At 42.2% G+C, this 26,709-nt stretch overlaps 1 protein-coding gene across 1 annotated transcript in view; it reads left to right on the top strand.

Moving 5' to 3' along the window:
* Positions 1-2,649: 2,649 nt before the first annotated feature.
* Positions 2,650-26,709, top strand: part of Arhgap24 (Rho GTPase activating protein 24) — a 399,402-nt gene continuing 375,342 nt past the window's right edge. The window contains exon 1 of the mRNA XM_036201559.1: positions 2,650-2,785. The gene's annotated coding sequence lies outside the window, so the exon portion shown is untranslated. The remainder of the gene's footprint in view (positions 2,786-26,709) is intronic.

Below are 26,709 nucleotides of genomic sequence, written 5' to 3'. Positions count from 1 at the left end.
TGCAAAGAACAATTTTTAAATGAGGAAATCCCATTATAACATATTTTTATCCCACACTTGTTTAATAGTAACATTTGACTCATATATCGAAAGATTAGACCAATCGATTTTCCAAATGATATCCAGTTTCTCTTTACTAAATTCCTAATAAAGGATGACCTAACAGGAGTCATGTCCAGGGGGCTTAGTGTTTCTGACCTTGACTGACACCTGGACAAGCTGCTCAGATGTAAGGCCGTTATCTTCTTTCTTTAGTCCTCTTTCTATTTGATTTCTAGTCTCTGGATTGCCTCCCTGGTCATGAAGGCATTCCATACCCCCTCAAGTTCTACCTGGGAACTTGTGTCCTTTTCCTAGCTGTTATTCAGAAGATATCTAGGACCCAGAATTCCTAGGAAGTTTGTTTGGTCCTTGGAATCAATCCTGGGTTTTGTAGAGTTTGTTGGCAATGTGCTTCCCACCTGGGATTACAGTTGACTTGACACATTTACTTCAAATGACCCTTTGGGCATAGTCTCAGCAGACACTCTGGAGATGAAGGAGAGACATCACTTCTAGAGATCTATGGGAGCCTTGTTGGCCTCCTCCTCTGGTGGGAATAAGGGATCTGCCACTGTTTTCAGAATTTATTTCTTCTTAAAGGTGTTACAGGGTATAGGAAAGTTGTGTCCCAACCCAACTAACCCTCATGGGGGATTATAACACAGCCAGAATCCAGTGAGCAGCCAAGTGTTTTCTAGTTCAACTTGTATTCCCGTGTCACAGATTTCTGTCTAAATCCCATCAGGCTTCAGCAAGGCCCTTCTCTTTCTGCAGGAAAGACTGTGGTCTGTGGTAGCAGATGCAACTCTTCCTTCATCCCAACAGCCATCTCCATGACAACCTTCCCCTCTTTCTGTGCTTCCAATAGCCTAAGAACCCCATATATCACACTCACTGGTGAGGTGGTGTCATGGAGAAAGTAGAGACAGAGATGTGAAGGCAAAAGGCCGTGGGCACAAGGATGAAGTGCGTCTTCATCTTTCAGACAGGGGACTGCCCAACAACCACCCTGCATTCAATTTTGTATCACCTTGGGCCCAAATTGCTGTGGTAACATTTGTTATATCCCGAGGTAGGCACCCACTATAATAGCCTTCTTGCCTTTTTGAAATGTCACAGTCTTGAATCATACCTGCTGACACTTGTCTTCTGGAGGCTTTTAGGCCATAAAATGTGTGCAGACTTCATTTTGGTTAAATTCATCCTTTTGCAGCTCTCAACTAAAACAGCCCATCGGCTGTCACTTGCTGGTGTAACAGGGTGCCATTGCAACATGCAAGGCCTTGTGAGTTGATGAAGGTCATTTGTCCCCACCAATTAGAAAACAGGCCATGGGAGTGAATTCTACACACATTTTCTTTAAAGGAAATGGCAAAAGAGGTTAGCCCCCCCACCCCCCCAAGAACTTAATTTAATTCATTAAAGGACTGAGGCTTCTCCTACCAGAAAAATCTATTTTCTAGTGAGACCTCAGCCTGGGATGGAGCAGATTCGTTTACCCTCCCATGGAATCCTGAAGGCAACAGAGAGGAAACACCTATTAATGCCCATCCGGACTTTCGTCTGGGGTGTTTGTCAACCTGAGACTGTACCTGGACATCTCTAAAGACAAAAATCTCATGACAGTTTCTAAACAATCTAAAACACAAGACTTCAATAAAGCGGAGAGTGCCAAATACCCAGAACCATTAGCTCTCAATGTGAACTTGGTTTTGTGTATATGTGACAGTGGATGGGGTTGGGGAGGGGAGGCTGCACCAGGAACCTCTTTTCTTCTGTGTCCTCTTTCTTGGAGTATGATTCTGAGAACTCTAAAATGGTGGCAAGACCTTTCATTTCACTTAGCATTTCTCTAGATGCCTGACTAGAGGGCACTCATGTAAATATGCATATTTATGCATATCTAGGAACAAAGGCTTAGGCTATAGAAGTAAGGTTTTGCGGAGGCAGAGTCAGTGGCAGCACATATAACCACTGTGTGGGTCTTGGTGAAGAAACACTGGAGTGGGAGCCTTGTAATTACTGATACTCCACTCAGCCATCACCCAGAGGATCTGTGACCAGCACTCACTCATGCTGCACTTGGGTTGAAAGGAACTCTGCCAACTGTGGAGGGCGCAGGCTGGCAGGCGGTGTCTGGTGGGGCACCCAGCAGGGCTCCGGGAGGGAGGTGAAGCTGGCGTGCAGGGCGGGGCTCCCGCCATCCCACCAGTGCCGCTTGCTCGCTCGCTCGGGTCCTCTGAAGCCGCCAGCTGCCCACTGAAACCCGAAACCCAGCAGCGTCTGCGGGCTGGCCCCACTCAGTTGTTCCAGCCTCTTGTACTGTATATTTACACATTCACACACAATCACTCTTTCTAACTTCAGGACTCTTTGCGCAAGGCTAGGATTTCTCAAGTGCATGTGGCAACTCAGCCCCGGTGAAAGAAAGCCAGTGGGTCTCGGGAGGAGATCGCAGGCCGGCGGGGGGCCCCCAGGCTGCGGAGGGGACAGGACTAGAACGAGACAGCGACGGCTGGGGGATTCCCCCCAACTTTCCGCGCAGCTGCGGCTGGCTCTGCCGCCACCCGGGGCTTCCTCCTTCGAGAGCAGCGCGCAGGCCGGGCGAATGGGGCTCTGCGCTCGCCCTAGCTGTGGGAAGTGAAGGGCACCCCGCCGGCCTGAACTCATCTTCTGGCCAGTCCTAGGAGCCTGGGACGTCGGAGCAGTCGTCCTCCCGCTTAAGTCCCTCGTCCCCAGCAGGGTAGGTGATGTGACTGCTGCGGGAGGTGGAGGAACCATTGGGGGGGGGGGTGGGTAGCAGCCTCAGGCTCCAGGGACAGGGAGGGGGCTGCTGCGAGGCAGGGGCAGCGCTGGGACCTACACTGGTTCAGTGCGTGTGCCTGTGTGTGTGTGTGTGTGTGTGTGTGTGTGTGTGTGTGTGTGCATGAGGGGCGCGCGCACGTGTGTTTGTGTGTGTGTGTGTGTGTGTGCCTGCGTGCATGAGGGCGCGCGCACGTGTGTTTGTGTGTGTGTGTGTGTGTGTGTGTGTGTGTCCACACGCAACACGAGCAGGCATCCTGTGTTTCTGACTTGCAAAACAGATGCAATTAGTACAGCTCTTTCTCTGGCAATCCACCTTCGCCTTTCCTCGGGTGGTGTTTTAGCCAGTCGCAGAGTTGCCTAGACAACTAACTGGCCGGTGGAGGTAGATTTCAATATATATTGTGTTACCAAAAAGCAATAGAGACTCTTCGGTGAATTTAAAGACACACACAGATGGGTTTAGAGTTTTTGAACGAGTAGTTTTTGTTTGGTTTGTTTTGTTTCTTTTTTGTCTTGTTTTGAGGAAGTCTCCATCTACTTTTAAAAAGAAGCATGCAGTACGTTCTCATTAAGAAAAAAAAGAAAAAGAAAAAAAAAAAGAAAACGACTTCGGTAGCATTTCTTGTGTCAGCCCTCAAAGATTGTTACTCCGAGTTCCTTAGAGTTGCTGGGTTGTCCAGTACTGTCTAGTAAAAGAGACCCTGGCTCCATTGTAATCTGTTCCAATTCATTCGAACCTCTCAAGTCGTTCCGGTTTTCATCATATTACTCATCGTATTTTATATTACTCCTGTTTTAGCCTTCCAGGACACCATTATTTCATCCCATTCTTAAAAAAGGAAGGGAGCAAATCAGGCTAGGTACTGGAAATATAAACGTCAAAGATTTATCTGTAAGTCAAAAGTTTCATATTGTTGGGTCTACTAAATAAGACAAATTGATTGAAATCTGGGCATGTTTGCAGTGACATTTAAAAGCTTTACTCAGTTTCTGGGAAGATGGACAGGCTGATTCAGTGCAGTCTCTTCCCCAGTTCTAATTAAGATCTCATGACTAGCTCTTGAGGGCAAGACATGGCATTAGTATTGAACTGGGCATCAACAGTATACAGGATGACTGTATTAGAAAAAGCTAGGAAGCAAGTCTAAAGCTGCCCGAGGGGTTCTCAGTCCCCTTTTAAATTCTGGATACTTAATTCATCTTCTCTGAGGATGCTTCTTAACTTTCAAGAGAACACAACAGTAAAACTTCTCTTTCCATCTCGTCGGAATGTCCAACCTCCAGGAAACACGTCAGAATTCTCTTCTTTCTTAGAGCCATAGTAAAGCTGTCAGAGACTTTGCCTTAGACCTGGTGGAAGGTGGAGCCGTCAACTCTAAAACAAGTAACATCATCCTATGCCCAGAAGAGAAGTGTTCTTAGTGAAAGATCTTTCCAAGGGGACAAGGACAGACTCAAGTTTTGAGGTCTAGAATATTGTTTGAAGTACATGGAAGTAACATACCTCAACAGGATACCAGGGTGTGTGTGTGTGTGTGTGTGTGTGTGTGTGTGTGTGTGTGTGTGTGTGTGTGTGTGTGTGTGTGTGTGGTGTGAGTGTGTGTGTGTGTGTGTGTGGTGTGTGTGTGTGGTGTGAGTGTGTGTGTGTGTGGTATGAGTGTGTGTGTGTGTGTGTGTGTGTGTGGTGTGAGTGTGTGTTGTGTGAGTGTGTGTGTGTGTGTGTGTGTGTGTGTGTGACTCTCTCTACATGAGAAACTCAGGGTCCTTGACTTTCAGCCACATTGCTATCACTGCTTTTATTTCAGCATCTGAGGGCTTTGGATTTAACACATGGTGGTTTCTCTCTAATAATTTTTTGGGCCTTATGTAAGGTGAGCATAGAGTATTTTAATAATACAAACCTGACTGTGAGTGGGATAAAATTAAGTTCTTGAGAACAAACCCAAAATCCACTGTAGAAACAAATAGTGATGTATCTTTCCAGACAAGAATATATTGAAAAAGGATGTTGGCTGAATCTCCAGGGAAATTTGTCCAGTGTTTGCTTCAGATAAAAATTGCCTGGCTTGGGGATTTAGCTCAGTGGTAGAGTGCTTGCCTAGCAAGCGCAAGGCCCTGGGTTCAATCCTCAGCTCAAGAAAAAAAAAAATGCCAAAGCTCTGATTGCTGTTCTAGATGGTGGCCTCATTTCTCATGTGACCCTGGACTCTCCTGGGTGGAGGGCGAGGGTGGGTCAGGCAGGGTGAGAACTGTGCAGTGGGTGGGGATGAGCAGCCGGGTACTGTGAGAGTCTAAGTGGTGTTTACCAGGGGTGCCTGTAAGAGCTGTGCCGTGACCTACTGGCCCACTGAGGAGTGTTATCTTTCTGGCTCCTGGCATCCTGGTTGGCTTCTCTGGTGGCAAGCAGGCAGTGCTGCTGTGGAGTCCTGGCTGTGCTCATTCATTTCCTGAGTAGGAGCATGGCTGAGGCCCTCTCTCTTACCTGGAATCAGTTTCCTCTGGTCTTTTCTGGTCAAAGGTGAAAAATGAATTTCCTTTGAATTCAACATGTGTTGGGACGATTGTTTCTTTCTGCCCCATTTTTATTTATTTATTTATTTATTTATTTATTTATTTATTTATTTATTTTTATTAAAGGTGTATGTTTTGTAAAACTGAGCTTGGCAGGTGAGGTGTTCTCAGCCTGGATGACAGGGGGAAGATTTGGCCCCATGACTTGTCACATATGGATGCAGAAGAGTATGAGGATGCTCAGAGCCTCAAGTCTCTATTCTGCCTTAATTACATTACACTGAGAAGAAGGAGAGGGAAAGAGAGAGAGGGAGGGAGGGAGGGAGAGAGAGAGAGAGAGACAGAGAGAGAGCCTTTTCTTTTAAAATAAAATAATGCAGGTTTACTTCTTAAAGCCATGGGAAAAGGGACTCAGATTTCTCCCAGATGGAGAAAGATATATTAGAATACAGTGGTAAATGGACAGCATAACCATGAAGTCAGTGCTGAGCCTCTTGTTAAATCTGAGAAGGGTAGCTAGCTCATCTGTGCTCTGGGACTAAAATTTTACAAGATTCTGTTGGGATAAGCAGTGAAGTAAAAACGCATTTGGAAGGAAAAGGAGCATGGTGTTGAAAACTCAAAGAATATTCATTTTTTTCATAGATTTTCATGCTCATGTGTCCTTGAAGTAGCATCTGCCTCTACTAAAGTGACATTATGATGAACGTTTTTTTTTTTAGGGGAGGGATTTCAAGAAAAGTGTTCTCTGTGTAGCTCTAGCTGTCATGGAACTCACTCTGTAGACCAGGCTGGCCTCAGAACTCCCAGAGATCCTCCTGCCTCTGCCTCCCCAGTGCTGGGTATTAAAGGCATATGCCACCACCATCCACAATGAATCTTTATAAAACCTAAAATTGATGTGCAAATCCCTTGTCCTGCAGTCTTGGTTGGAGCCCAGTGAGACAGACCAGTAACTTGAAGTTCTTTGTCTTTGTCTCCTTGCATAAGATGCTGGGATTGAAACTAAGCCTTTCGACATGTACTAAGTAAGTGCTCTACCGGTGAGCCATTTGTCTATATGTGTGTGTGTGTGTGTGTGTGTGTGTGTGTGTGTGTGTGTGTGTGAAGTCAGACTTTTCTTTAGGCTGCCAGCTCACAAATAATGACACAGAGACTTCTTACTAATTACTAAAGCTTGGCCATTAGCTTAGGCTTGTCCCACTAACTCTTACAATTTAAATAAACCAATCCTTTTGATCTATGTTCTTTTACATGTCTCAGTTACCTTTACTTTGTAATGCCCAAGCTGCTTGTTCTGAGTCTCCTGCCTGACGTGTGTGTCTGCCTTTCTTCTTCCCAGCATCCTCTGTGCCTGGAAATCCTGCCTAGCTATTAGCTGTTCAGATTTTTATTAAACCAATCAGTGTAACACATCTTCACAGTGTATAAAAAGATTATTCCACAACACATATATGTATACATGAATATATAATGTTTTTAGCAATTCTTTGAGTATTTTATACAATGTAATTTGTTTATATTTATCCCTATTATTCTCCCTAACTCATCCCAAATACACTTCCTCCTCTTTACCCACCCCTGACTTCCTGTCATTAAAAAAAAATAATCCACTGGTTGAAATTCATGCTGCCCTTATATTCATGAGTATGGGGCTATCCACTGGATCATGAATGGTTGACTTACTAGGGACCACACTCTTAAATAAAACTTCTCACCTCCCACCCCAGAAGCCATAAACTGTCCATAGCAACTTCTCGGTAAGATGTGGGGGCTTGTGGGACCCTTCCCCCTCCATGCTGCGATATTGACTGCTGTGATCTTGTGTAGAAAGCCATATCTATGGTGAGTTCATGAGGGCAGCAGTTCTGTCACGTCCAGAAGACACTGGTTTGCTCCTGACTCCTGACTTGCAGTCCAGACAATCTCTCCATCCCTTCTGTCACTATGGTCCCTGAACCTTCCGGTAAGGGGAGGTCATACAGAAGTTCCACTTGTGACTAAGTACTCCACTGACCTGTATCCTCTGAACGTTGACCAGTTGTCAGTTTCTGCCTTAACCACTACGTGTTTCACATGGACACTTCTCAGATAAGTGCGAACAGCTGCATTCTTCTTGGGGTATATAGGCAGCAACTGCGGGCTCCCTTGCCATGAATTCTTGGCCACATTTAGAAAGTGATTATTTAGTCCCATAACAATTATGCCATTATTACACCCATGGGCATGCCATGCTGGCCAGTATTGTAGATCATATCACTGGCTAAGGCTCTTGATTACTTTATTTTGCCCCAGAAGCCCACATCACACCTTCTACTGCTATGAGAGCCAACCAGCAGCAAGAAAGATTCTTGGTTAAAATTTGGTTAATATTGGTATTCATTTTGATTGTCTCATGTACTTTGACCAAAGTGTGTAGTGTGTTCAGCAACGGAGTCTCACCATCAAGTTCCTGGAGGTCTCAGCTCTTTTAAAATTGTATGCTGTTTATTTTCCTTCTTCCTTTTGATTTGTTTTGATAGGGTCTTGCTAACTTGCCCAGGCTGGCCTTGAACTTGTGATCTTCCTGCCTCTACTCTGAAGTAGCTAGATAATTAGGCCTATGCTTCCAGGCTGGCTAACTTTTTTGCATATTTGTCCAAAGGCTCTTCCCTTGCAGCTTCCTTTTCCAGTGTAGTGGATCCTCCCTGTTCACATTTCCAATGTCTTGTTCAGAGATTATTTTTCTGAAACTCTCACTTTGCTTAGAAATTTCCTCTTGATCCTAGGCAGCCAATTTCAAAGGAAATTTCCTTTGTTGGGGGGACAACAATTCCATGCAGGAAAAATTAACAACTCCATCTTGTCTGCCTCAATCTAATTTGATCATGCTTTAAATAATTACAGTCATGTGTCAGCCAATGATGGAGACTCTTCTGAGACATGCTTCATTATATAATTTCATCATTATGGGACTATCACAGTCCTCAACAAACATGGAGGCTGCAGCCCAGGCTATGGTAGCCTACTCTAAGACACTTTTATATTTGTTGTTCACCATGAAGTGGCATACTGCATGATGTGTGGATTTGTTTTACTCAGTTTCTCCCTATTCCTAGCTACTATGAGTTCCTCATAGTGATGAGTGGTAGAAGGAAGAAGCCCTCTTAGATCCAAATGACTAATCCAGGATTCTAAATGTAGTAGATAATGCTTTCTTAGTCAATGAGCAAGCAAAGCTGTAAGTAAATGATAAATTGATAAATTGATGGCCACTAGTTCATGCAGATATTTGTATCCAAATAGTCAGTTGAAGAAAAGGTGTTTGGACTCTGTATTTATTTTTCTCATGTAACAGTACTACAAAACACAACTCACTCTCTAGATCAGTCCACACGTGCCTATTTAATCTCTGCAATATATGAAATAGTGTGCCTTTACAATTCTAAAGCAAAAATAAGTTAAAAGCCACAGTAACAACAACTTTTAAAAGGAATCATAAATGTTCCTGCACTTAAAGATAATATAAATAGTTTCAATGGATACATATTTGCACAATTATTTTTATCTCATACTATAAAATCTGTGTTCTATCAAATTCCAGTGGGAGGTCTGGGTTTAGCTGTGAAGACTAATAATGAATTTAAATTTGTATATGCTACCCACAGGATGGGCAATAGTCTTAATTAATCAAACAAAATTAAAATACCAATTTTGGCTATTTAATAATTATCTTGAGTGCTAATGCTAGAGGGAAGTCAGAGCTAATTAGAGTGGAAAGCAGATGTGGCTACAGAAGAGGGAACACGAAAGGACCACCTCCTTTCATGTCACTGATTCCTCATTATATTGATTTTCCTTTCATCTCATTTGCGCACTAAGGCAAATCCAAAGTTTTTTCCTGAAAACCTTTGCCTTTGTCTACAGCTATTTCTGCTGCCTGATACACAGAGAGGAGATTACACTCCATTTGATCTAAAATACAAATGGGCTCATTTTATTTTCAAAGCAATGTTACCTTTGTCTCTTACCTCCCTGCCAGTTAGTATGTAGACGACATTTTAATCCATTGTGCAAAATACTAATCATGGATCTCAAACACATCACTTCTTCAGCTTCTCTGGGAATACTGGAAGAGTGCACATGGATGTTAAGTCCAACTGTTTATGTGTCTGAAATTTTCAAGTTATCCACCTGTATGAAGGTAACTGGAAATTTTCCATGTTCGGGAGGTAGCTATAGTCACATGTTTAGCCTTTACTAAATTCTTTAACATGCTATGGTCTCTTTGTAACTGAGAGTCAGGATAAAGACATGGGCTGCATGGAACACTTTTGCATTTCACATTACATAGTTTACTGTTTTTGTGCAAGAATTTTCATGATACATTCACGCTGGTCTTTATTCCCAGGAATTTAAAAGAGTATGTTTCTCCTGGATAGCCTGTTTTGTTTTGGTTAAGGGAAGCATGACAAAGGAACCACAAGAAGCCTTCATTTAGCTTGTAATTCTGGAAGATGAGAGCTGAGTCTGATGCTCAGCTGCCCTCTCCCCACTTTGAGGGCTTTCTGAAGACTTGGTCTGCATGGTTTTATGATCCCATTTAATACACCTGTAACTAAGACACCTTAACAAGTCAACTTTCCACTGTGGAATCAGTTGAATTTATTTTGTACTGTTAAACTCATTTGACATTTTAGTTAAATGTTTATAAAATTCTATTGTGTAACTTTAGTATTTTACAACCAATATTTTCAGGTCACTAAATATAGTTCCCAGAAATATTTTAGGTCTGGTTTCTGTACTTCCTCAGAGAAGATATTCCTGTCACCAAATGTTACGTTTCCTAAAGATCTTGGAAGGAGAACTGAGACTAAGGAACTTTGAAAGTAGATACTTATGACCAAACATGAGTGTTCTTATCAATGAGGTTATCATGAATGTATAGAAGAATTCCCTTGGCGTGTCTCTGAGAAGTTGAAGAGAAAAATCTTTCTCTGAAAAGCAAAGTGTATTGATGAGTACAGGCTTATGGGGCTGTGACTATAGCTACTTCCTGAACTGAAGCTTCGGAGAACCGAGTATCCAGGTTCACCAACAGTAGAATTATCTCTTGCATTATAATGACTTCTTTCTCTTTCTACAAACCTCTTATTGATCATTGCTCTAATAAATTTTGTATCAACCACTCCATGTTTTACAGATGTTATTCCTGTTCATAGAAGTAATTAGAATTAACTGTTCTAGGAATGATCATGTTGCATCTGATTCAAAGACCACTCGTGTTGCATGCAGAGAAGCAAGAAACAGTATCTGTGTGAATGGCCAGACACATCCATGTCCATGACTTACACCAGTGGCCTTTGGAACCACAGTCTCTGAGTTCCACAGGTTTGCTTTAACTGTATGACTCCAGTCACAAACCCCTGGCATGGAGTACTTGGAGTTCTTTTGTGGCTTCTTTAGGTGATGGCATTCTTGTGGTGATGAGAGGTGACCTCTGGGCTGGCATGCCACAATCAAAATTTTCTTTTAAGAACTGAGGCTTTACTCATTAGATCAACAACTGCGTGAATCTTTAGGGGCCATCTGACTAGCTAGTTGTTCTTGGTGAAAGGTAATATCTGTTTCATGAACATCCAGCCCAGACCCAAGCACACAGAGGACAGAGAACAGGAGGGGAGTATAGCAAAAGGAGGCAAGTGATTTCCAATTATAGGACTAGAGAGACACAATGTGAGAAACTCAACAGAAATGAAAAAGTAATGGAAAGGGCCAATTATTTTGGGATTACAACTGAAAATAAAAGAAAAGGGGGGAAAGATTTAATATTTATTGTGATAGTTAAGGATTCAGTCACTGAGATTACACCCAGCACTTGCCATAGGTGACCACAGCACCAGATAGACCCTATCATATCTGTTATGTGGCTGAGAAAACAAGTCCAGAGAGGCTTAGTTACTTGCCACAAATCACACAGTCATTAAGTTGTAGTTTTGGAACTCGAAGTAAAATATCTCACCCTAAAGGAGTAAATCTTTTGGATGTGCTCTGGAACTAGACTGCATTCCTGACTGGGTGAGCCTTGTGGCCATGAGCCGGCTGCACACACCAGTCTGAAATACTGTTTTCCTCTTTGTAAAAACAGGTACTTATTGATCCCTACATCTCCGTGCCAGTTTTCATCTTTAGTTTACAAAGTGATCAGTGCACAGAAAATGGGAGATGTCCCCACCTTGTAAGCATCAATAGAAACCAATAGTTATCATCATTAAATCATGAACAGAGTTCATAACCCATATTTTTCAAATTGTAAGATTTGACCTATCAATGGCACATAATCAAATTGGTGATTTTTAAAAGGGATTTTATTTATTTTAAATTTCTGTGTCTGGGTGTTTTGCCTGCATATGTGTATGTGCACTACCTGTGCATAGTGCCTGAAGAGTCCAAAAGAGCATCAGGGCCCCTGGTACTGCAGTTAAAAACCATTGTGAACTGCTAGGTGGGTGCTGGAAATGGAATTGGGTCTGCTAGAGCAACAGGTGTGCTTACCTGCTGAGCCATCTCTCCAGTCCCCTAGTGAGTGAGTTTTGACCAACACTTTTTTTTTTAAATTAAGGAGTATAATGAGACAGAACAGAACTGAATATAAAAGGTCAGGGTTCATTATGTGTTTTAAAAAGTAAAATACATCTCACATATTTTAATTTCAGTTGCATATACTTTTGTTATTGTATAGAAATGTTTTGATAATACTGAGAAAAAAATGTCCTTAATGAACCCTTTAGTGTGGCGACTCACATGTAGCCTTGGTGCTTGACTTTGACCCTGGGTGTGTTTCTCTCTCACTCTCCATATTTTTCGTTTTTGGAGACAAGATCTCTCCCTGAACCCGGTGTTGGCTCATTCAGATGGACTAGCTGACCAGCAGACCCCAGAGGTTTGCTGCCCCAGGCAGCTCTGGGTTCACACACACACACACACACACACACACACACACACACACACACACACACACACCTGGCTTTTCCATGGGTGCTGGGGATTCCAATGCAGGTCTCCATGCTTGAACTGTGAAGCCTTTCCTGCCAGAAAACTTATTTTGAAAAGTTCATGTACATGGGGATATTGGCAATCCAGCCCACATGGTAAAAATTCTGATAAGAAAGTATTTTAATAATGTGGAAATGAAATGAATTTATATGTCAGGAGAACTTTTCTCTCGTAATAGATATATTGAGTCCACAGATTCATCATATGTTGTTAGTTCAGAGAGAACATATAACATTGCATTCGCTTTCCTTTCTTGGTCCTGTGTGTGATCTTTCACTCCTGTATTTGGCTTATGGTTGGAAGATATGTTTACTTTAAGATGTAACAAATATCCTTTTTTTGTTCTTTCTATTAATATAATTATCTTGGGGTCAGGGATGTAGCTGAATTGGTAGCATGCTTGCTTACAATATACAAAGCATTGCATAGACTGGGGTGTGGTGGTGAAGGCCTGTACCAGCATTTGGGAAGCAGAGCTGGGAGGATCAGAAGTTCAAGGTCAGCCTCAACTGTATAGGGAGTCCTAGGGCAGTATGAGGTATATGAGACCCTGTCTCCAAAAAAACCAATTGATTGATCGATCAATCTATCAATAAATTTAAAGGTAGCTTTACAAGTGGCAATTACTAATTTTATTAAAAACTAGAACTTAATGGTGTGTGATATGTGTTGGAGGACAGACATTTCAGGAGGGACACATTTGTAGAGTGTACCAAAGGCTACATTTCATATTTAAGCAATTGCTGGAGACATGCTTCCTAAGGTATTGTATTTCATATTTCCTGGCTGTGGAAGAGCTTGAAGGGCCTTCGGGAAGGGTTACTGGAGTTTGGATGTGAACCTGACTTGTAGCATTCACTGGCTTCTGCAAATCCAGCTAGATCTTTTAGTTTCTCCAGGCTTTAGTCTCCTTATCAGTAAAGGGAGTTGGAGCAGCAACTTTCTCATGTGGTTTCAGCCTGAAAAGATGTGTTGCCAAATGGTGGCATGTTCCTTCAGAGCAGCTTTGGTGGGAATGTGACTGTGTGCATTTGGCAGGGCTCTGAAATGTGAGTATTTGATTTCATGGGGAGTGAGTTCCTGGAGGGTTGCATATGACAGTATAATGGTTAGGATGACCATTCCTTGATAGATGTCATGAGTTGATGGACTTGTTTTCATCAGCTATGGATCGGGAGGGAGAGGGGATGCCACTCCGATGGAGGAAGGCAAAGGGCGTTCAGGTGGTTTGTGCATCACAGGGACTATGCTGAGATACTGGCACTTCATGCTCTGCAATGAAGACAGCTGTTCCCACTGAGAATCTGAGTTAATCAGAAGATGTGTTTTAGCTTCAAATTAAATTAAATCACCTGGGGGACTGGAAACAATGTCATTTACCTTGCACTATTTCAGTAGCACAAATGCAACCAATACCTATTCTTGGATGGTAACTGGTGTGTATGGTGCCTGGGGAACCCGTCTCTAGTTCTTCCTCACTATGTGTTGACTATGCCATAAGGAGAGCAGGGAAACCTTGGATCTCTTAGTCCAGTGGGTGCATATAACTTGAAGACATGCTAGGAGTAGTCCCTTTGGGAATTACTTGTTTCTGGATGAGAGTTGCATTTTTCATGCACCCATTTGCAGAGGTTTTCATCCACTGCAACCAGGCATTCCATGGGTGCAGATCGATGCTGTGATTAAACCATAACATGCTTTGATTTTCCTGGCTATGGGTAGAAATACCACTTGCTTGACGGCTCTCTACAGTACGCTGAGTAACACCAGGACTTCCTGCCTGTTCTCTGTCTAGTACTCTGCACTTTTGCAGCTTTATGTAGAATGGGTCCAGCAGCCTAAGGATAGTGTCCATCCATCAGAATGGAGTTACCAGTATCTTTTCAAGAGCCCTTTGTAGGTTGCAGGCAACCTCTGTCTTGGAATCACTTAAATCACAAGTGTATTTACCTACATTCTTTTTTTTTCCCCTCTCGTACCTTCCTTTTGTTCGTTCACCAGTGTGATTTTGGAGGATGACGTTTTATTCGTCTTTCAGACACTGTGGGCACAAAGGTGTTGTGTGGTGGAAACTGCTACCAAGCAAGGGTGTGAGAACAGAGGGGAATCTGAGGCTAGCTGTTTCCCCAGGAGAAGGGAAATGGGCATGAAGCATGGGAATGCTCTTTGCCCACACACTAATGAGGTCTTACATTAGATGAGCATGCTGGAATCACAGAACTAAAAATGCCTCCTGGCTGAGTTCTGTTCATTGCCTGTGTTAACCCGCCCTATAGCTCCATCACAAATTAAAAGTTACAGACCACTTTTCTCTCAGTGAATTGATGGGCTTCAGAATAGAAGTTTCTTTAGAAACCACCTCACTTCAGATTTCCCAGTAAGGAAGATAGGTCTGGAATGACAGACATCCATAAAACAAATAGAGTAAGTAAGGTGTTGATGTGTGCTCTGTTCCTCAGAGCCCTTCTCTTCCGGCATTCTCTGAGAGAATTAAACCAAGTGGTCTGGTGGGACATCCAGGCGTCAAAAATGAACGACCACTGTTACGACACTGAATACTTACCAAGAGAGAATCCTGTGACTTTCTATGTCCTGAGGTGTTTGGTAATTCAGCCTTGATGCTCAGCTGGACAGATCTGGCTCCCACCTAAACCTCTGTCACTCAACCAGAGTCTGGGAATCAGACTTTCCCTTCCTCTCTCCCTCCCACATTCCCTTCCTTCCTTCCCTCCTCCTTCCTTCACTTCCTCCCTTCTCCCTTCCTCCCTCCATTCCTGAATGGGTTCCACATTCCTTAAAACAAAGTAATAGGAAACCTGCCATTTTCCTAGGACATTTTCCTAATTATATCTAGCTTCACAATCGACAATTGTTCTTCTTAGAAGATGTTTCTATTTTTTGAGCACTAAGGATTGAACCCAGAGCCTTGCCCACGCTAGGCAAGCACTCTACCACTGAGCTGTGTTACCAGCTCTCTTTTTGTTTTTATTTATGTTTTAAATAGTTTATTTTTCTTTTACATGTATGTATGTACACATGGGTATGGGAGGCTAGGAGAGGTTGTTATATCCTCCAGAACTAGAGAGGCAGGCAGCTGCCTGACATGGGTGCTGGGAATTGAACTTAGGTGCTATTATTCATTTTGATAACTAATAGTTTTATATTATATTTCTAAAGGTATGCCTTTTAAAAGTGTTTTAGTGGACATAATAATTTTATTTATTTGTGGAATAAGAAGCATAATCTTTAAAAAATCAAGTAAAATGTAAATATATTTATTTTATATTTTTACAGAAAATATATAAATTTCTTACATGTCTAAGGTGCTGGAGTATCAGACTCCACCAATATCTTTGAAAACCTTTTTACCAATCTTAGCTTAACTATACAGAAACCAATGCATATACTATATTAATATCAAGATACAACTTACAATATTTTCTAGTTTAGGTTATAATTTTTTCAGTATTCCTTGTAATAGTAACAGTTTCATCATATCTACTCGATATAAATTGTTCTTAATGCACTGTATATTTTTATTCAGTTAAATCTTAACTGCATAATAATCATACATTGTCCTCACATTTTAACTTTTCATATTCTAGAAAAATAAATAAATACTCCCAAGGTTAACACACCAGAATTTTCATATGAAAAGCAAGAACAAAAATAATAATGCCCTATAAGCTCTGTTCTTGAACAGTCAAATATCTCCCTGGGGGCTGCTGTGTGAATCCTAGACACACAGAACGTTCTCTCTGTGTAGGGTTTTTTATTCACCCTCTGTGATCTCATCCTCTGCTGTTTGATTTGAGGAACATTCCAGGCAGTATCCTTAGTTTCCCCGACATGAGCCAGGGCCTGGGGCTGGAGGACTCCAAGGAATTCCTTTCTCAAACAAGGCAAGACAGACAGAGCTGGTCGTCCAGGCAGTGCAGGGCTCAGCTGTAGGCACAGGGCTTCATTTCAGGAAGGTGAGAACTCTGTGTCTTGGATGCTCCACCATGCTGTGCTGCAAACCTGTTCAGGCAACCCCAAGAAGTGGAGGATGGGTGGCAGAAATACAGAGTGACTTCTGCTCCTCAAAATAGCAGAGGATACTAAATGTTTGAACTTCCCCAGATGTTTGTTCATGGCTCAATGGTGTCGCAGCTGGGGCACTGACTTGGGAATTTTCAAGCAAAAATAGTATGCTAGTTGCTCCTGGGAGTTAATATTTATGTGTGGAGCAAACAATCTCCAGATAAAATGCATAGCAATAACAAGAGTGTATGTTTACTCTTCTCTTTTGTTCATTTGTAGTAACAGAGATTTTTCTTAATCTCTTAGAAATAGCCATTAGGTAAAATAAAATTAATTGGACAATATTGTGGAAATGCCAAGCAATTAGAGTATAGGATCATTTATGAGATTATTAATGCTAAATGCTAAAATAAAGGTCATATTACCATCAGCCTGGAGGGAATGGGCATGGAGGAGAGCTGTGGAGTGGAGAGGGCAGATAAATGCATCATATTAAGGTGGAATGTGATGAAATTACTAGTGATATTTTGTATTAGCCTGGGATGTGCTATCTTACAGTTGGAGTTGCTGTTTGTCAAGGCTGTTGAGTACAGAGCTAGTGACTGCCTGAGAAACCAGAGACTGACTCCTGATTCCAATGTTGACTCACATTGGAAGGCAGTGTTTGCAGGCTTGGGGAAAGGTAGCATCATCATGTGAAATATGTACCTGTATTTCAGCTTTGCCTTGAAATGAGGATGCCAGGCACTCCCCTTGAGCTGGTAGCTTCTTTACTTTGCTTCATTTCCTGAGGATTCTCTTTGGAATGAAGTCATCCCCGCACCCACCCACCTGTGCTACAGTTTCTTTACTGAAATTCTGGGAGGGACTATTGTACTTTTACTGTTAAGCGTGGTTTGAACAATCTAACCACAAGGCACTTGCCAAGCAGCTCTGAGAAAGTTACTAATGGGGTGGGTGGTCCTCTGTCCTGCTGGGACTGGGCATGGTGTACACTTGGTGGAAGAACATCCTTGGGCGTTGGTCTTTCCCGCCCCCCTCATTTAACACAGGGTCTCTGTTCCCTCAAGTAGCCAGTCTTGCTGGCCTTTGTGTTTGCTGACTGTTCTGGCATCTCACCATGTAGGAGTGGTGAGTTCTGGGAATCCAAACTCACACACCCCCACCCCCGACTCTTGTAGCAAGCCCTTTCCACACTGAGCTGTCTCCCTAACTCCCATGTACATCTTATAGATCTAGGAATATGACAATTTTGTTTGCAGTAAATGGCCCCTAATTGGAATTTGACAGCTTATTTGAAAAATCTATCGTTTTTCTAAAACAGAGCATGCATGACATTCTAAAAGCTTTGAAAATTGTATGATATATTAATAAATTGTGCTCAGAAACCATGCAGTACAATTTAAAGACTTTCATATTTTTCTATTCTGTATGTTCACTCTGACAAAACCACTTTCTGTGAATTCCAATTTGCCTTTTATTAATAGATTTGTTGAGTTTATCCATTTCCTATTATGCAAGTGAGATTGACTTCCGTGAATGGTGAATGATACTTGTAGGAATTAATATAAAAGTTGGTATTCTAGGTTGGTCAATTATCTTACTATCTTGCTTCTTTCTCTTTAAAAATTTGACTAAATATCCTGAAACTTATTACTTAAAATAAAACTTTCTTAGAAAATTTTTGAATTGATAACTCCTCATAATGACTGATTTTAGATTATAACAGTTTTCCAGCTAATCAGTGGACAGTGTAATACATTTCTCCATTTAAAGTCAATGCTGAGAAAACCAGTTTTATTCTGTCAGTTCCTCTTGGTGGCTTTGTCTTTGTTTTGACTTTAAATATGGATTTCAGAAATTATAACTACAGAATTAGTAACGGAAACCAGCATCTTTTGTTGTTAATTGGAACTTATTGTCCTGTGACTTGCCATTAATAAGTCTGCTAAGCCCTCTTTCAAAGTAGATGTGATTTAGAAATCACTGGCATTCATGGATCTGATTGTTCATCTCCAATGTCGTCATGTGTGATTCATGCTAAAGGGAGGGACAGCTTTGAGCAGGCTCCTGAAAGAGGTGTGGTGTTGACTAGACCCTCGGAGTCTGGAAATAATGTTTTCCTTTGCTTTTTTCCCTGCATCTATACTTATTTCTTGGGCCAAGGAAGGCTATGGACAAAGTCCCTCAGCCAGAAGACCCAGGCCTTTGTCTGGTGGTGTCTTCTGCTGCCTGTGGGTGTCTACGACGTTGTATTGCAGAAATTGCTTCAAGTTCCCCTACTGGTGTCAGCGTCTCAGTTGGTTCTGAATACCAATGAAGTCTGCCCTGGGCTGAGCAGGTGACAGCTGTGAGCGGGGCCAGGGCCACCACACATTTGCTTGTGTCCTCCTTCAAAGCATTGGTCCTTCCTCTTTGATGGTTAGGCCCTGTTTCTTTTCCTCTTTCTCTTCACTGTCTTCCTTTCGCTGTTTTTTATTACTCTGGAGCATCATATTAATTTCCCGTGAGTACCAAATTTTAATGATTCTTTTATCCCATAGTCTATCTGGCTATTCAAGTCTTGGTATTTATCTACCCCCCCCCCTCTCTTTTTAAGCTGAGCATTTCCAGGATGTACTGCACTGGTCATTAATTTTGTTCCTTTTGGTTCCTCTAAAAGAGTGGACCTAGTATTCCATTTCAACTGCCCCAAACTTTTTGAATGACCTGTTGGATAATTGCTATTATTAAAGCCTCTTTTCTCCTTACCTCCTCAAAGAGCCCTTGTGGAAGTGTACAGTGAGCCAAGCAGCTAAGCCGGCAATAGTACAGTAGTTATAGATTCCAAGGAGGCCTCTAACTGGGGAACGCTTCTACGTTCATGAACGCCAGAAAGTTACTTAGAACTTTTGTAAAATGAGGATAATTCCCAAATGAGATAAAGTTACTGAAAATTTAGAGTATGAATGTCAGTTATTTTTGCTGAGACTTAATGTTGAGGCAGTTCTACTGTAAGTACCACTGTATGTTTTAAATTTTACCTTTTACTTTTTTAACATTTTGAAATAATTTGGAACACAACATGTTAAATTTTTAACCCATATAAAACTTTTTTAAGGTGTTATCCAAAGCAGTGAGTTAACTTTGATATGATACTGTTGACTATTTTATGGTTGTCATTCAAACGCCATCCCTTATTCTGCCAATGTCTTTTTTCTAGAGGAGTTCCAAAGACGAATCCCACACTGCATTCACTTGTCATGTTTGTGTGCCTCCTCCCGCGGCTCCTTACTGTCTCCTTCTTCATGGTCTTGGCACCAAAGAAAAGTACAACCAGCTACTGTGGAGAATGTCTCACAGGGGTCTTCTCCTGCCTGAGATCAGGCTGTGTTTTTTGACTAGAGGACCACACTGCTCTGCCATTGTCAGTGTTATAAGGGAAGTGTGCCTCGTTAGTGCTTGTCGATGGATGGTAAGCTCAGTTCCTCATTGAGGTCTGCCAGTCTCTCCTAGTCGGAAGTTGCTCATTTGCCTTTCTGTGCCAAGAAAGCATCATGCAATGAGGCACTTTGAGACTGAGGAAAGGAACAGTCGTTTTCTTTTCAGTTTCCCAAAATATTATTTTTTTAAGTGAAAAAGAAAGTTACCAATAACAAGTAAATATCACAATAGGAATGGAAGAGACATCATATGTCCTTTAAAAACAATAATAAAAATAACAGATGTTGCCAGGTAGTGGTGGCACACGCCTTTAATCCCAGCACTCGGGAGGCAGAGCCAGGTGGATCTCTGTGAGTTCCAGGCCAGCCTGGGCTACAGAGTGAGTTCCAGGCTGTAGACCAGGCTGGCATCAAACTCATAGAGATACGCCTGGTTCTGCCTCCCGAGTGCTGGGATTAAAGATGTGCGCCTTTAAAGAATTTTTTTCAATAATTTGCTTTAAAATTCTATAACCAATAATGTACAGATGTTTCCATTTACCTCTCACTTTCACTGGCCCGGGTTTAGACCCTAACTTTTCCTGCTTCATGTCCCCAGTTGTTTCCTTTTAAAGTCAACAGCGAGAACTCAGTCAGTCTCAGGTTGTAAGGTAGGAGTTGTGTACTGCTTCCTTTGCTCACCCTTTGTTTACGACGTGACTAAAAATATGGTTTTTGAACCAATTTTATCTCAAGAGACAAGGGGAAACCTTTCCTATCACTATATCCTCTGTCATAACGGGCGTGCTTCACAGGTGTTTGATCTAACATGCCCCAAATGAACAACACCTGATCAGGGCCCTGAGCCCTTCATTGATTAACCAAGTCTGAGTGGCAGAGGGAGGGACCACTGAGTGCCAGTTAAAACCTGACCGTCAGCCCCCTCACCCTCAACTTCAAAACCAGGCAACTCTAGGTGGGACAGGAGTCAGACAATGCACTTTTCATTATTTTTTTTATTTTTATTTTTTGGCAGTACTCATAGAAATTTTGTTTCGTTTTCTTTGAGAACGGCATTTTTACATTTCCTCTAAGTGGAACTTCATTCAACACTCGGCAAGTTCTCTCATCTTTAGAAAGTTATGTGTTAATTTCTCTCAGTGTTCATAGGCTCTCGGTGGATTTCTCACATTGCAGTCTTCAACCCCGCTGTGCGCTCTTATCAAAGTGCTTGATCGCCGTGGCCCTAATTTTTCCTCCTGGAAATCAACAATCAAAAATCAAAGTCTTATGCGGTAATTATAGAGTTTAAATGGACGGAAGATGACTGACAAGTGCCTGGCGTCTAGAAAGCATTCCTGAGATGTTAGGACTTTTGAGTTGTTCCTTTTGGGTCCAGTCTTCCTTTGGATCCCATCAGCATTCTTATGTATTCCAGACCATTGGATCCATGTGTATTCAGCTGTCTGTGCTCAGTGAAGAGTAGAGCCAATTACCCTTACCTTACAGAGAGGTTGGGATAGATGCCTAATTTCCCAAGTTATGATGAAGTCAAAATAGCATTCTCCCCCTGGTGTGTGTGTGTGTGTGTGTGTGTGTGTGTGTGTGTGTGTGTGTGAATTGAACCTAGGTGTTCACACATACTAAACATGTGCTCTACCACTGAGCTATACCCTCAGCATGGGGAAATATCTTTTAAAGAATAAGGATATATTATCATATTATCATATTATTTTTACCAGCTTAATATCTGTAATATTGATTTATGTCTCATATAGGAAATAACAAGTCTTCCTCCAAGTTTCCATAACACAAGTTAATACCTCACTAAAGTCCCTAGATAAGAAATGGCCTAAGTCAAAAATAACCCTGCAAGCTGCCAGCCCTTCTGGCTTTCTGAAGGAGGTGACTTATACACCCCAGGCATCCCCAGCCCCTCCCCTCCTCCTTCTTTCCCTTCTTTGTTGAGGAACAAAGGGGCAAAGACATGAGGAGAGCACAAAAAGTACCAAAAGAACAAGGGCCATCTAAGCACAGCAATGGATTAAATAGAGCAAAGGTGTCCTTCAGAACCAGACATGATCAGCTGCCTGCGACTGACCCCTGACAGCATATCTCCTTTTGATCCTTGAGTTCACTGTGAAAGTGTTTTCTGATGCTGGGGTAGAGGGAAATGGAGGTGTGAAAGCAGCTTCCTCCAGGGCCTTTCCCCAGCTCTAGTCTGAGTACTGTATGAATTTGTGTGTGGAGTGAATGTTGGTCATTTAGTGCTGCTCTCACACTAAGTATATTTGAATCTCTTTTTGACTTGGTAGATTTTGACTCAAATGTGCAGTGAGTTAGTTTATTATTAATCTTTTAGTGAATGCGTTTTCCACCACTAGTCATACTTGGTGATTACCAAGTTCTGTGTTCTTTTGTGTTAATGCTGGTCATTTTACAACTTTGGCTTATGCAGGGTATGGATTTGGAGCTCCTGGAAGTTGTTTTAGGGAAGATACCACAGTGGGTCTCTAGCTACTGAACTTTCACGAGAGATGCCTAGGTATGGCACTGCTGCCCTTGGCCTGCAGGGATCTGAAATGCCTGGGCTACAGGGCCCTTTTCTGCCCAGTGGCTAACAGCTTGTATGTATTACCATCTGACAGGACCGTCCTCTACAGACATAGGGTCACGGGAGTACTGATGATTTGTGCACAGGAATCCATGGAATGATAAGAATAGAAATGCTTGTTTGTTTACTTCCTGTAGCTAAGAACAAAGTAGTCCTTCTGTGATTTCAGTCTTTTGGGTTTTGTGGTTTTCACTGTCTGCACGCCTTATTGACCATCCTTCTCCATAAGTGCGGTGTCAAGTTGGACAAACTTTAATTACAACAAGAAAGCTCTGCTCTGAGCTATACTGAATTATAAAATTATAAACTACACAATATTAGACTCTCCGTGGCTTATGTTTTTTAGCATTTTCACATGAGTTTTCCAGATTCCCATCTGTAGATGCTAGCTAGCATGGTGGCCCCTCAGATACCTTTCAGAAAATTGATATTACCAAAAATACCTTTGGGTGACACTTTGCCTTCCCTGGGAAGGGCTCCACTAACAAAACACTAAGAAATGAATGTGACTTTCATGGGTAGTGAGACAGGGATGTCACTTTGTGAGGTTTACAAGTGAACCTGGCAGCAGGGGGACATTTCAGAGCGAGAGAGCCCATTTGCCAAGAACAGGGTTGGAATGAGACCATTAGGAAGCATGTAGGGAATAGCTCCGAGAAGAATGAGACTGTACCCTGCTGCTGTGGGATGGAGACATGACTAAACTCAGTGAGCAATCACAGAAGAGGACAAAGAAGGGCACTGTGGGAAAGACCCTGACCGGCCGCGCTTCTGAGTCACAGGTGTTGGTGACTAAGTCCCCTGAGGCCCCAAACATGCCAAACCGAAGTATTCAATCACATGATTTTTGTAAAGCCAAAAAATATGGTTTCATGTCTCAGCTCTGTCAAAGTCATCTGTGTATTTGTGGAAAGTAACATGTGTGTTTTAATCTGAACATGTGGAATACAGTAATTATTTTCAGAGATTTTTGTAAAGATTTTTTTTTTGTGGGAGAGAAATATCATTTTTGCAATACTTTATAAACTCGAAACATACTATTATCTTTCTGTCTGTTTTTACTGTCAGCTTTAAGATGAGTGTCCACAAGGCCTGCTCCTTTCTGCCAAGTCAGGAAATGCAGCATTCTGTCTCTGTTTTAGTGGGCTCATGGTTTTGTGTCTGTGGACACCATGGTTTCTGTGGATTTGGTGTACTCTTTGGCGTCTGAGTCTCTTCCCCATCTTTTGTTTTCTGGTCAATGAAACAAGAGTAGCTATGATATGGTTGGCTTCCCTTTTCTCTTCCATTGATGAACAAGAAGTGTTCAGTCACTTGTCTAAGTCAAACAAGTCCACAAGCCATGAGACAGGCTACTAGTTTCTTTTCTTTCCTTCAGTGACAGACATGCAGATTTTGTGAGAAAACAAAATACTTGTTTCCAAAGAGTCAGTGTTAATGTGTCATAAGTGACTAACACCTTGCATGTGTACAGCCGACTACCATAGAAGAAGTAAGGACACAGTCATATAATGGCCATTGTGTCCGTGGGTTGACTCTTAAGACCATGTTACTTGAGCCATGGGACAGGGCACACTCACATGTGTGATAGACGCCCTTTCCCTTGTTCCCTTGGCTCAGTTGTGGGAAACAGCATTGGTGGCTTGGTTGATACTTCCTTTGGTACCTGCCTCTTTCATTATTCTAAATGTGTCTGTTATGTTAGTGGTAAAAGGAAGAAAGTCCAGAGCAGAGTGAATCTTACTTACATACTGAAACTGACTCCCATTCAGCCCCCTGCACAGTGCCTCTGCAGGGTAGCTGCTCTTTACTCCAAGTGGGGCTTTTTGGGGGATGTCACATCACTGTGACTGCTGTTATACCATGGCAACAGAAAAGGAAAATATTCTCTCCTAATACCCAGAGAAGATCTAGAATATTTGGAAATAAGTTCCCAGGATCGACATTCCAACAACTCCAGTACATCTCCTATAAACTACATTCCAAAAATATTTAGTAAAATCCCAACACCTGCTGCTGTCTATAAACCAAGATGTAGCTACTCATAGCAAAAAAAGCCATCTTCTACATTTTCTTCCCCCTCACCCCCTAAAAGAAAGCTCTGACAGCAAGGGAACAATCACTGGGAACTTACCAATTAAAACTACTCACCTGCATTGATTTCTTTTATTTGCTTCCAAATGCTTGTACTTTCACTGCAATGAATTCATGCCATTTGTGATCTCAGAGATGGGAAGTCTTGGGTTGTCTTCCTTCCTTCTTCATATTGTCCTCATATGCTGTGACATTATTTCTGGGAGACATAAGAAAGTCTCTGGCAGCTCAAAGTCATGATAGCACCAAAGTGTGACTGGGTGAACTGGTGACTTTGTTCAAGTTACTCAAAAGAAAATAGGTGTGAGTGACTTACAGGAGCATGGATGACTCAAAGGTAGCTGTGTCAATGAAAGCCCAGGCCAGCGTAGCTGATGGCTCATGAAGGACAGAACCCCCGAAGCTCTCTGTACGTCTTGCAGTCAGCAGCACATGTGGGAGAGTCTCCCTTTAGCATTCCCTGGGTCTTCATCAGTTTCCTTCCTGTGTGGGATGTTTCAGTTTGGAAGAAATGGTTCTACGGCACTTCAGGGTTCCCAGGGCCTGGCCATTATGCACCTAGATTATTGATGTGTCAGATGATTTCTTTACCTGCCAGTACTTGGTTTTTGCTGAGATCCATCACAACTGGCCAAATGGTGTCAGGTCAGCCTTAATAAACCACGATGTGCTAATTAGTTTGTCAACTCGACACAAGCTAGAATCATCTGTGAAGAGCAGAGCTCAACCGAGAAAATTCCACTATTAGGTTGGCTTGTAGGCATGTCTATGGGATCATTTTCTTGATTAATGATTGTTATGGGAAGGCGCAGCCCACTGTAGTTCTGGGTTGTATAGAAAAGAATTCTGGCTGAGCCCAGACAGGTGAGTCAGTAAGCAGCACTCCTCCATGGTCTCTTCTGCCTCACTTCCAGCCTCCAGGTCCTATCCTGAGCTCCTGTCTTGGCTTCCCTCCATGATGGATATGAAAGTGTAAGACACATGAACCATTTCCTTCCCAGTTGCTTCTTCGTTGTTTTATCATAGTAACAGAGAAGCGAATGATCACACTTCTCTCCACTGCAAAGGCCTGTCCAGTGGTCTCTTGTTGTCTGACCCACTCAGGCTCATGGAGGCTGGCCTTCTCTGTGTCTTCTCCTGTCTGTGGACCTTCCTCAGCATGGCAGCACCTCTTCTGCCCTTGCCTGTCCTGTCAGGACTTGTTTGGTCTCATACAGCCTTCTTCCACATTGTCTCTGTAAAACATCACTCCACAGTCAGAGGCTTTAGAGAACTTTCTTGCTGTACAATAAAAGAGTCATTTCTACAGTTCTGCTTTCTGGTCCAGCTACTGAGTGACTTTTCTCCTGACAACCCTAATGTTGGTAATGTTGGTAGATTGAAAATGCATGTAGCCTTCTGAACCTCATGTCTTACCTTCCAGTAGCATAGAGTGGCTTCCTGGTACGATCATGTGACTTCCTGAATGCTGAGGCCCATTGCCCAGTACCACAAGAGACTGTCACATGACTGTCACCAACCTCAGAAGAGGTTAAAATTTAAAGTACTTTCCACTGAATGTTTATTGTTTATTTTGTACCATCATTCCTTGAAAACAATTTTTTTTGAGACAGGGTTTCTCACCGAGGCTGATGTCAAACTGGAACAACCCTTTTGCTTTAGCCTTCTCTGCACCAGGAAGTCGTAAGTTGAGGCATTGTAAGTACTGTTTGCTTCCATTCCCAATTTCCCAGCCAGAACTTTCTAATGAATTAATTGATTTAGAATTTTAAAGCCTTAATTGAAGAAAAATGAACATTTGGATTATGAAGTGATATGCACACACTTAAAAATATATACAACATATCATAGAAACAGAATTCAGTATATTAAACATATAAACATTTTCTACTGTAGAAATGTGAAGCGATAACTGGAGAGGATGTCTTTCTGAAGACCCCCCTTTAGTCATCCTTTAAATGTGCTCAGGCCAGTTTAAAAACGTAGCAGCATTTTTATGCCTAAAACATGATATAGTCTGATTTGGGTGTATTCATTTAATACACCTGGCTTTCATTTGCTTTCTCTCTCTCTTTTTTAGTATATGGCATATGTACAGTGTGTGTGTGTGTGTGTATGTGTGTGTGTGTGTGTGTGTGTGTGTGTGTGTGAGACAGACAGAGAGAGAGAGAGAGAGAGAGAGAG

Source organism: Onychomys torridus, chromosome 10 (genome assembly GCF_903995425.1).
Source record: "Onychomys torridus chromosome 10, mOncTor1.1, whole genome shotgun sequence".
NCBI lineage: Eukaryota > Metazoa > Chordata > Mammalia > Rodentia > Cricetidae > Onychomys > Onychomys torridus.
This window is presented reverse-complemented; position numbering and strand designations above follow the sequence as displayed.